General features: G+C 44.8%; 1 protein-coding gene across 2 annotated transcripts in view; it reads right to left on the reverse strand.

The window, feature by feature from the left end:
- GPR132 (G protein-coupled receptor 132) overlaps nucleotides 1-12,175 on the reverse strand; it is an 88,204-nt gene that overhangs the window by 14,242 nt on the left and 61,787 nt on the right. Inside the window, exon 1 of one of the 2 annotated variants that reach the window (XM_087747018.1) lies at nucleotides 3,926-4,037. The exons of the other annotated variant lie outside the window; for it this stretch is intronic. The gene's annotated coding sequence lies outside the window, so the exon portion shown is untranslated. Of the gene's footprint in view, nucleotides 1-3,925; nucleotides 4,038-12,175 lie in introns of those variants that run through there. 2 annotated transcript variants of the gene reach the window in all.

The raw sequence follows: 12,175 nt of genomic DNA on the forward strand, positions 1-12,175 counted from the left end.
CCAGGAGATCCACAAATAGTAACTCATAACTCTTTTGTCGCTCAAGTTCCCACAGAAGCCAGAGGATGCTGGCTCAGGGGACAAGTGTCCAGGCAGGACTGCCACCAGGCAGTGACACTTGCAGAGGATATTTATTCATAACCAGACACATCTCCTGATCAAAATCCCAAATTCACGAGCTTCCCCCCTTCCTGCACTGACACCTCTGTTGCAATAGCGACAGTGACAGGGATCACAGGCTTTTCCTACATCCTCAAAATATGGTTGTCCCTTTCATCCCTCTGAAATCCCCCAGTCAGAGTGTGGCTTAGCTGTACTGAAAAGAGTGAGCACAGACAGGATGGCCGCTCTCTGCCAATAGTAGGAAAATGCAAAGGTGGTGTTGAGCTTTGACCTTGTTACAGTAAATTAACTCTCTCCCATGGGGGACTTACAGGTCTTGGCACTGCCCTTGTGCATCTGTGTGGGAGGTGCTGTGATGTGGGAGCTGCGCTGCTGCTGGTAGCATCATCAGTACTGAAGAAGTTGCTGGGGAAAACCAGAGCAAAAAGATGCCCAAAATAATTTCGTGACTTGCCAGACTTGGGCTCGCTGACATATTGCTTCTCACTGAGAAGTCTAGCTAGTTTCCCCTCAAAATTGTTTTACTTTTGTCTAAAGTGAATGCGTCTCAGCAGATGGGATCTGCAAAGCCTTTTGGAAACCACAGTGCCTTCTATACTTGAAACAATCCTATTTCTAACAGAGCAGTTAAAGGTGATATTTACAAGTGCTCTGAACTCAGACACCAATATTTCCTCCTTTTCCATTTACCATGAAACTCAATTTCTTTGTTCCTTCTTGTCCTGTGATTCACTCTCAACTAATTGGAGAACTACGGTTTTCCTTTTTTGCCATCTGGGTCACCTCCTATAGCTAGCTAGTTCACATACCAGCAGTAGGATTTTCCCCTGAAGACCTTAGTTATATCAGCAAAACCTGTGATACTTAAAGGTTCCTCTTTGCTCCTACACATTTCTCTGACGTCTTTGTAAGCCCACTCACGTCTGCTAAATCCCCCGTAGTGTCTTGTCCAAATACTCAGCTGCCCTCTCTTCCGGCTGTTTGTACATCTACCACAATGAGCATCTCATTCTTCGCTGCAACTCTTAGAGTCTACGCTGGAAGATATTAATGTAAAAATCCCAGCTACTAGATATTCCCCAAAGTGTCCTTCCTATATCAAAATCATACATTGTTTCCACAGCAGGATATCTGGTTCTTGGAGAACGTTTTTATTACATGCTCTGCTCCTCCAACAGCAGCAGCCAGCTCTGAACCTTATATGTGTGTGGTAGTATCTATCTGCACTAAATACCCTGCTTTAAAAATAGCCTTGATTCATGAAGGCAGATAAGATCAAAGCAGCGGTAGTCTAAAAGACAGATTCTGTCAAGCCTGACGTGCTCTACAGAAAGCAGCTGTAACGATGATGGGATTTCTGTTAGTATGGTGGGATCCTTGATTACCTCCTCCTCCACTGCTCTGTTATAGCCCCAGCATAGGAGGCAGGGCTAAGCAAAAAAAGCATTTCCCCATATACACTGGCCCCCAAAGGGTTCAGTTTAAAGCAGTGATTTTCAGACAGTGAGGCACACCCCACTCAGGAGGCAATAACATGTGGCAGAGGGACATAAGGTGTCCTATCTGCTAAACCCTGCCAGACCTGTCCTGGCTCCATGCATGAGACATGCACAGCAACCCTGGAGCCAGGAGCAGTGGGGAGATATCCAGATGCTTTTGGACAGGCAGCTGAGTCTGTGCAGGGAGTGAAAAGGGGTCAAAGCAGAGAAAAACAACCTCAGATGGAACTGCACTGAACTGCTCATTGCTAATTACACCCCATGGCTCACTGAAAACACAACAGGTTTGCACTAAGTATCAAAAAAAGGCAAGCAAAACCTGAGCTTGTGCTGAGCTCAGGCCAGATGTACAGGCACTAAGTCATGGAGAGCAGCCACAGAAACCTGTCTTCATGTTATCTGGTGCAGCAGTCACTGCAGCTGCCACTCCAGCCATGTTCCCGTTGCATTTGGACCACAACAGCTAATGTGAGCAGTGGCATGACCCTCTTTGCAACTGCAGCAATACTGCTCTCCGCTTCCCCACTCCCAACTCTTTCTGGTGTGGGAACCACTGACTTATATGCACTGTTGTAGCCTCTTGGATACAAAAATAAAAGAACCTGGCTGGGAGGGCAAAATCATTCTGCACAAAGCTGTGAAATTTGCATTTCAGCTCTGAAGTGGGACTGAGCTTTGTCAAGGCAGCTGAGATAGTTGAAACGCTGCCCTCAGGCACTTCTACTTTGACAGCAATGCTATTTGTGTGATCATGATGAGGCTGTAAGATCAATATCTCCCCAAGAGGCATGGGAAGTGCTGAACCTGAAAGAGTCGTCTGCAGTTTCAGGCAGAAATCTGTACAGGCGGTGCTCCATTCACACTGAGAGTATTTGTTTAAATGTAGTGTCCTGTGAACAGATCTGTGGAAAAGTCCTCAGAAGAAAATCAGCCTTGCCCACAGAGTGCTAAAGGGCTGAATAAATGGGTTTTTTTCCCTCTTCCCCAGCCCTAAATGAGGTTACTCAAAGTTAAGGAACTGCTGTTTTTGAGGCAGCTGATCTAAATGGGATTCTGGGAAGGGCAAGTTAAAACTAAGCCCAGATGCTCCTTGGTCTTTGGCAGAATAGCAAACTTTATGTTAAAATTTCAAGAGAAGCCAAAAGCTATAATCTCTAGTGCCTTCAATTGCAACATAAACATAGACAAATGGGGGAGGTAACAGGGAGAAGAAAACTAACCAAGAAGACCCTATGAGAAACTAAATTCAGGAAACAATTCAGTTTGATCAAGTCAAACTGTTGGTCAGCCCAGCTCTGGTAAGATGTTTACCCTTTGCTAAATCGTATTTGGCGTAGGAAAGATCCTCTCTGATCTCAGAATCTCTCAAAGCAAAAGTAGGATCCTTTAAAGTCTCCAAGGAAGGAATGCAAACTGATTCATTCTGCCCATCTACCAGTGTGGTGCGACTGCTATTACCAACCTGTGACTTTATCACAAGACTTGTGGTCCACATAAAGCTGCAGCTACTACGCAAAATAATGGCTAGGCTAAATGCAAAGGAGTATCAGCTTTCATTTAAAAGCAAGGTCTTTGGTTTGCTGAGGAGAGCATTAAGCATGGTCCCAGTATTTTTGAAGTCTCAGAGAAACAGGTCAACTCCCAAAATATTTGACAAAAAAAATTATCTTAGCTCATTCTCCAAATTTCTGAGTGCCAGAGATCAGCAGTACTGTGTGAATAAAAGATGGTGAAAAAGAAGAAATGTAGTGTATCCAATCAGTCACCTTAGACCAGCAGGTAAACATCACAATAAAATGCCTGTCTTGCTTTTCCAGCAAAGTAAGGATGAGAGGAAAGGCTGGATGTGAATTCTCCTTATGGTCTACCAAATGAAGCCCAGCATTCCTGTTTGTAATACAAATACATATTCATGCCTCATGATCGGCAGTGATAGTTAAATCTAACCTCACAGCGACCTGTATCCTGCCAAAATCCTTCAATCCTAATTATCTTCTATCCCTGACTGGAACTAAAATTGTTTTGTAAAAGAGAAATATGTTTTTTATAGGAAAGGGAATTTGTAGGGAAGACAGGTAACAAAGACTCCATCAGCTGCAATGAGCTCTAATTAATACAGACCCAACAACGCTTTATGTCTGTTATATCAGTCACAAGGAGATTTAGACTACGGTGAAACATCAACAGAGTCTGCATTTCTGAAGCACAAACGCACAGTATGGAGAAGCAGTAATCAAAGCAGAACAAAGCAAAATACTGCTAAGTAGAAGTAATGCCTTGCCTCAAGGACAGAAATCACTTACTTCTTTTTTTCTCTGGCTTTTGCAGAGGAGACGATGAAGTGCTCCAACTCGTGCCGTACTCACAGGCTGCTCTGTAAAAACTGCAGGAAGTTGCTAACGATACTGTGTACAGTCATAGGTGGCGTGAGCTAGAAGAAAGTAGATTGCTCATGACTTCATCAGGCTCCCAAAGTGTGTCACTTGTAGTTAGACGTACACTTATAGATAGGAAGGTGACTGGAATACCCCAGCCTTGAAAATCTTAGTCCTGTCATCACTTGAGAAAGTCATTGTAAAAAGACATCTATGGCAAGGGATTTCTTTGAGGAAGATCCAATCCTGAAAATATACTGAAAGAGTGAGAAGAGGCAGAAGAAACTATTTGCTAGTTACTGTAAGTAGAGGATAATCAGGCGCAAAAAAAAAAAAAAAAAAGGTCAGGACAAGAAAATGTGGAATTAGCAGGAAGACAGAAGGAATAAAGAGCATTCTGCTGGTGGGTCTGTGTGTAAGTGCAGCCCAGGGACTGAGGTCTATGATGTTTCTACCGAGCAGAGCATGCAGGATATAAGAGTTTCTGCAACATCACTGCGAAGTCAAAGGTTTCAAAAAGTCTTCTGAAACAGCCTGTTATCATTGCTGTCCCCTGTATTACTTTCAGATACGAAATAGTGCCCACACTCTTGCACAGTGGACTTGAGATCAGCCACACGTGGCTGCTGCCTTTGGCAAGTCAGTGGCTCAGCAACGACAGCTGCATTTTAGGAGAGGGCCTGTGAGAAAAGCCATGCTTCCTGCCTCCGTGTGCCAAACCAGGCAGCACAGCCCAATTTGGGGGAGTTTGGGCTGTTGCTGTTTGACTGTAGCCTCCATTTAATCTATCCCTCTTGCTGTGCGAGCAGGGCTGTGAGACATGTATAGGTATGCTTGGGCTCTTTGCTGGGCATGTGTAGCTGTAGCACAATGAGCTGCTATGGCTGGCTGATGGAGGAAGCGGAGACTGACCAGTGCGGTCAGAAGAGCAGCTAAGAGAAAAGAAAGCCTTAACAAGGGAAGTGATTGCTTTCAAATTCTGTCACTTGTACAGGGGTGAGAAGATGTAGGTTCAGCTCATGTAACTGCCAGACTCCCTTTGTGACCAGAAGTTTCACCTCTTGGACTCCTGTTCTGGGAGTGCACCTTAATCATTGTGCTAACATGCCCTGGAGGGACCAGAGACCAATGAACTGCTCCAGACCCAACTGGCTTGGGCTGCCAGGCTCTGTCAGGAACAGGGTACCTGCAGTAGGTGCTTGTTCCTTATTTGTACAGTGGAGGTAATACCCACTCTGGGTGCTACACATATATTCACTCGAATATGTATGAAATGGCTAGGTATTTAAATGGATGAGGAACAATATTAGAGCCCAATAGAAGGGGGTGGTGATATGAGGGAAAGACCACTCTGGTGCCAGTCATGCTAGAAAAGGCTGAGAATGCTAAAGAAGATGAGATGTTGGTTTGAGCAGCTTTGAGAAGAAGAGTTCATTTGCCGGAGTTCCTTAATGGTAAAGAGCATTGATACGAAGAAGCATATGAGCTTTACCAAGTGCCCTAGCTCAGGCTCTAAGCGAAGGAGGAAGATCCCAATGTTTTGTTGCCAGCCTAGACCTTGTTTGTGAGACCTGTTCCATGTGTTATTGCAGACGCTCTGTGTGACCCTGCGAAAGTCAGTTATGACCAGATTTATTAAGTTTTCAGGCAACTTCCTGATCAACTTCTACGAGTTCCACCTGTGGTGAGGTGGTTACAGCACCCCGTGAGGGTCTGCCAGTGCTTGCAGACTGCTGGAGGCTAAAGTAGGACAGGGAGGAACTGGGTGGCAACCTACGGCAAGCAGATAACTGAATTTACTTTTGACAGCTGTATTGAAAGTGAAACATTTCTTCTGGAAAACTGAAGAAATGCTTGGCATGTATTTTCATTCTGGGGTGAAGAAGTTACTTTGGTTCAGTTCTGCTGAAGAGGGTTTCTGGGAGGAGTCTTTCTGTGAAGAGCAATTCATTCTTGGGACCCAGAAGGAACTGGGGAAGAAGAGGCTGAAGCCAGCTTGGTAGCCCCCATCTGCGGAGGAGAACAGGTGAAATTTCTGTCTATACCAGCTCAGCCTGGCTGGACATGGTGCTGGACCTAGTCTGTGCACTGCTCCAAACCCATGATTTCATCTTTGTCCTCCTCTGCATAGATGTCAAACCCAAAGGAAACCACGAAGAAAGGTGACAATAATGTTTCTGAGATGGCTAGGACTGATTTCTCTGTGTAGATGACCATTCTTCATTCCGAGATGTGGGACAGAAAAGAGGAGAGTGTTCTCTCTGTCCTGAAGAACTGGAGTTTTTGTAGAGACCAGTGGGCTCCTCTGTGGTATTTTTTATGTACCAGATCACAGTTCCCCTTTGGGTGCAGTCAACTGTGCAGTCAAATACCTGCCTGATTATGCTCTCTGTGATGCTTATTTGCACACACTGATGTAGGGTTTGGGATATTCAGAGACACATATGAATTTGCCAACTAGATTTTATGGTGAAACATTGAAAATTGTGTGGTCCTCCATAGAGAAGTGGCAGACAACATGTCTATGTGCCCTTGAACCTTCCAAATGGACCTGAAAAACATTACTATTTACTCACTGCTGCTTCATGCTTCTCTCAGTAACATGGCTCCAATCAACATCACCCACAATCATTGTCCTAGCAAGCTGAAGACTGATGCCAAGATTTCACATTGGAAGATGCTTTCAAAAACTTTTGACAAGATCTTCTGTGACTGGAGATGGAAACAGAGCTAGTGCTTCCATGGGTGGCAAAAACAAACCGAACATTTCAAGTAAGGTTAGTCTGTATTCAGTAGAGATAATACAAGCAGTACAGCAATATAAATTTTGGCCTGAGTTGTGTCATAGTCATGTCATATCCAGAGAGAAAAAAGTTCAGGTAAAGAGCCATTTATAGCAGAAGGCAGAAACCCTCTGGCCTCTGTCTAAATCCAATTGAAGTAAAATGGAATTGTTTCTTTGAGCCTCAATGAGTTTAGGTTGGGCATTTTGACCATATTTCTTTCTACCTTTTAATTGCTGGGTGCTATTTAGATAGTTGCCTTCAAGGTAGCATATTTAAGCAAGTTAAGCTGCATATGAGATGCCTGCTCTACACTCTTCATCACTTTCCTACTGGGGTACAGTGACTATCCAAAGAATAAGGGAGAAAAGAGTCCAGCTTTGTTTTAGCTCACTGCTGCATAACACAGACCTTTTTTTGGGGATTTTCACAGTACTATGATAGAGAAAATGCTTGTGAACCATTGACCAGTAAACAGAAATAACTGTGGAACACTGATGGGGTCCAGTGTCTTTGAAAGACTTTCAGACTGAGTTTTTCACTCTTCTTTTTCATGAAAATATCAAGAGAAAAGCAGGTAGGATATTTGGCATTTCTCTGTTCCACCGCACATGAAAATGCTCTGTGCTAGTGTTATCTTCCCCTGGTTGTGACCAACAAGAACCTATGGAGGAAACCTGAGATCATCTGCCTCTTCTAACTCCACATACAAATGAACACAGAGTCACACTCACGTAACAGCTCTGCAAAAGATTACCCAAGAAGGCAATTTTTGTACAGTTGTGCATCTTTTTTGTAAGCAACTGAGGCTCATTTTTCTTGGAAAATGATGGAATGCGGCTTTAAATTTTGCAGTATGGAAAATGAGGAAATGAAAACAGCTCCTTGAAGTATGGGTCTTGGTAGGAAAAAGCCAAATGTGTGGTTCTGCTCTTGTTACCAGACAGCAGACTGAATGGGGACTGAGCTGCAGACCTGTCTGGGATGTACAGGATGGCAAAAAGGACTTTCTTAATGAGAAAAGCAAGGCAGAAAAGTGCTCAAGAGTCTCTCTAGGACAGCAATGGCCAGGGGCTAAGAAGCATTGAGGACTGAAGTTTACTCAGCTCTGTGTTCCTCTGGCCAAGCACTGTACAAGTCCCCCTGCACTGGTATGATATACAACTGTGCCTAATAAAGAGTCTCAGTAGCTTGTGATTCAAACTTGATTTGTCTGTGACAGTGGCTGTGATGCTGGACAGGGACAAAAAACAGCTGTGGTGTTTTTTGCAGTTGATATCAGGATCAACCGCAGGTTGGATCCCTCAAGCCAGATAGTGTGCGATGAACTCTGTGCTAAAACTAAAGCTCAGCTTCCTCCCAGCAACTGCCTACCTGCAGAGTCTTCCCCTTACACATGCAGTGTAGGTCTGCTCCACCCTGGCCCACTGAGTGGCAAAACCATTGAGCTGAGCCCAGCACAGAGTGTACACGGCTTTCTGGCTTCCCATGCATGTCCAATTCATAGCATGCAGTCTGCATGGAATGCAGAAACCTTCCTGTTCTGCTGCTGGAAATGAAACGCAGAATGTCAGCTGCTGAGGGTTTTGATGCACTGGCTTTTCTACATGTGATGCATGCTGTGCTATCACGGGGCGGGATGACACAGGCAGATTGCTTCTGGTTTGTCAGGCTACATAAATGCCTGCATCTCATGTCTGCACTTGAAAGTCCTGCTTTTGATTTGCCCATTTTTGTGAATGGTGTGTAGAAATTCGGTCGTCCTCAGTTTTCACTGGTGCAGTGATGTACTGTGTGCCTCAGGGGTGGAAATCCGTTAAGTCAAATATGTGACTGGTCATGCCCTCATCAAGGAAAGGTCTCTCACCCTGAAAAAAAAAGCACTGTCATATTTGACAGTCCTACCTCTTCATGCACTGGGATTGATATGTACCTTGGCAAGAGCTCCCTGGCATAGTGCAGCTGGTTGTCACACGGTTGCATCTTAGAGACCTTTAACTCTACTGACTTCTCTGGGGCAATGACAGATTTGTCTTCTGTATTGTAAGAGTAAGGAGGTGCCAGTCTGTATGTTGGGGTCCTTGGGAGGAGGTGGGGTACGCAGCTGTGTTATATCTAACAGCATCTTTGTGAGAGCCTGCTGCCAGCGACGCACACGCAGCCGAAGCTGAGATGAGTGAGTGTGCTGCAGCAACAACAGATTTGGCTCCATACTTTGAACTCCATCTCTGAACATGCATGTCCCCAAACATCCTAACTCGTCCACGTTGTTCTTTTGTTTATCTCGAACTGCTGGAATAAAAGGCAACTGAAAACTATAAATAGAATCGGATAGTAGACGAGCTCACAGAGTTGCCCAGGCTCTACTTCACAATTGTTTCTTCCTTTTGCTCCACTGGCCTTCAGTGGGGAAACTGAGGCACGCACATGGGTGAGGATCTGGATGATGATACCACTCTGCCGTGGCCAGGCCATGAAAGCACCTCCTGCAAAGTTAGATGGTTACATCTGACGCCTCTATTGAGTGATCTTCTCTGAGTCTTGAGGGATGCTGGTACATGTGAAAGGCCCTTCCAGTGTCTGCTGCTGTATTGTCATGAGCAACTTAATGTTTTGGAGAAAGGAAAGTGCCTGATGAAGACATGACATTCAGGCTTCAATTAAAGTGAGAGATTTAGTGGGGCACATATCTTGAGATATTCGCTTCACTTTTTCTCAAATAAATTCCCTGATACAGTCTGAAAAAATAAGTATGGTCTTCCTTGAGATTTCTAGGTATACATACACATGGGTCGGGGCAATCCCAAGCACAAATACAGACTGGGCGGAGAATGGATTGAGAGCAGCCCTGAGGAGAAGGACTTGGGGGTGTTGGTTGGTGAGCAACTCAGTGTGACCCGGCAATGTGCGCTTGCAGCCCAGAAAGCCAACCGTATCCTGGGCTGCATCGAAACAGGTGTGGCCAGCAGGTCAAGGGAGGTGATTCTGCCCTCGTGAGGGCCCACCCACAGTGCTGCGTTCAGCTCTGGGGCCCCCAGCATAAGAAGGACATGGATCTGTTGGAGCGAGTCCAGAGGAGGGCCACGAAGATGATCAGAGGGCTGGAGCACCTCTCCTATGAAGAAAGGCTGAGAAAATTGGGGTTGTTCAGCCTGGAGAAGAGAAGGCTCGCAGGGGGACCTTATAGCAGCCTTCCAGTACCTGAAGGGGGCCTATAAGAAAGCTGGAGAGGGACTTTTTAGCAGGGCCAGTAGTGATAGGACAAGGGGTAATGGCTTTAAACTGAAAGAGGGTAGATTTAGATTAGATATAAGGAAGAAGTTCTTTACGATGAGGGTGGTGAGGCACTGGAACAGGTTGCCTGGAGAAGTTGTGGATGCCCCATCCCTGGAAGTGTTCAAGGCCAGGCTGGATGGGGCTTTGAGCATGATCTTTAAGGTCCCTTCCAACCATTCTATGATTCTATGATTCTACATATACAAACCAAGGGGAAAAACCCCAAGCTTTTCCCCCTCCTTTACCACCAGTTTTTCAGATCCTCTTAATCCATCATAAAGATGGAACAGACAACAGAAAAATCTACTGGAAATCACCCTTGAAAATGCTGACTTCTGAGCTCTGGCACAATTTTCTCGGTATAAATAGATCTTCCTATAAACTGGTCTTCCTGTAGGTACCTGGGATTTTGGCTTGTGTTCAGCAGTGTCAATTCACTTAAACAATGAATTTACAGCCTCATTTTCCAAACACTATTTCCATGCCCTACTTGGTGCCAGGAGTGTGTTTTTTGAAGATGTATTTGTGAAGCAACCATATTAATTGGAAATATTCTTTAACATTAAAAGACGTCCCTGCCATCGTCTTTTCTCCTGACGCTATAGCAGCTTGTGTCATTTTGTAAATAAAGCTACCCATGGAAAGATAAATGGTGTAGCTTCACCTGGTGCTGGTGTAGTACAGACATATTTTAACATGCGAGACCAGAGACAGGAAGGCTGTCTGCCCTGCAGTCTGTGGTGCATGAGAGAGATACCTGAGTTAGCTTTTCTAGAGTGAGTTTGCAGAGTGGAAGCATGTGGACCATGATGCCACAAAGCTCTGTGTACTCCAGGTTACCCAGATGTGGGGTGTTTTTGCATGAAACTTCAGTGCAGACAAATCTGCAGGCTTCAACATTTTAAGAAATGCAAATATCTGATAATTTTCCACCAGCTTTGGTAGAGTATGTGGCCAAATAATGGGAAGGAAACAGATGCAACTCAGTTCTGGACTGCTCTTGTGGGCTCTTTTCATTAATCTCATCTGTCTGAGTCTTCCTTTTCTCTGTTTAAAAAGACAGCTGTGATGTCTACTTCCTTTGAAGAGATTTTGAGATGAAGTAGCAAAAAGATACTGCACGAGACCAAGGTATTATTGCAAATTAAAAAATACATAGATATCTACATGTAATGAACATGCATGAAATTCACAGAATTCTACAGAACTAGTTGCCAAGACTCCTGCTGACCTGACTGGGCGAAAGTGTCATGGTGTGCTGTGCCAACATCGCTGCTCAGATCCCAGGCAAACAGAACCCAGTCTGGCAGGAGAAAGGCAGGTTGCAGTCCAGTTGCATCCTGCAGCTGCAGCTTATGGAATACATAGAGCAGATATGTGGGTCAAAACAAAGCATGTCTTGTTAGGCTCCCAAGTGCCAGATACCCAAGAAAACACTAATACAAGTAAACCTGTGAAGTCTGACTTTCATTTCGCAACAATGACCCTTTCTTGTCCCATCACCTCAGGTGACATCCCGACACTTTTGGGAGCAGAAAGAAAGTGCTGTGAGGACAGAAGAAAGAAGATGGTCCAGAAAGGATGCAGTGTCTTTGCTCTGCTTGGTTTCAAGATGCTTGAGATACCTAGATGTCAGTGAGGGATCTGGGCTATGATACACAAGTTCATTTCTTCTGTGGACAGATTAACATGAGTATCTGTAGGTAGCTGTAGGAGCAGCCACTGATACCCTACGGATGTTTTTGGGTGCCCTGGAGAAACCTCACATTGTATTTCTACAATCAAGCAGTCCCTTTGGTCAGGAATTCTTTAAAGACCAGGAAAGCAGCAGCCACAGCAGAAGTGTTGGTCGTCAGCCACCTGTTACCCACCTCAGATGATTCATGTTTCATACATTTTGCTTTGTATGAAAACAGCCACTTATGCTCTCAGTCTGCTCCCCAGCAGACCTCCTGAAACAGCCACCTAGGCCTGCACTTTCTACTGAGTCCATATTGCAATATTTTTTATTTGTACTGTTGCAGTTGACACCCTGCTGTATGGACCAGACCCCCTTTCTTACAGGCACTGCGCAAAAACAGCAAAGTGAAGGGAAACCAGAATGCTGTAAGCTGCAATT

The sequence above is a fragment of the Nipponia nippon genome, unplaced genomic scaffold (assembly GCF_047370975.1).
Source record: "Nipponia nippon isolate SJK-2023a ecotype South Korea unplaced genomic scaffold, ASM4737097v1 scaffold_11, whole genome shotgun sequence".
In the NCBI taxonomy this organism is placed as follows: Eukaryota; Metazoa; Chordata; class Aves; order Pelecaniformes; family Threskiornithidae; genus Nipponia; species Nipponia nippon.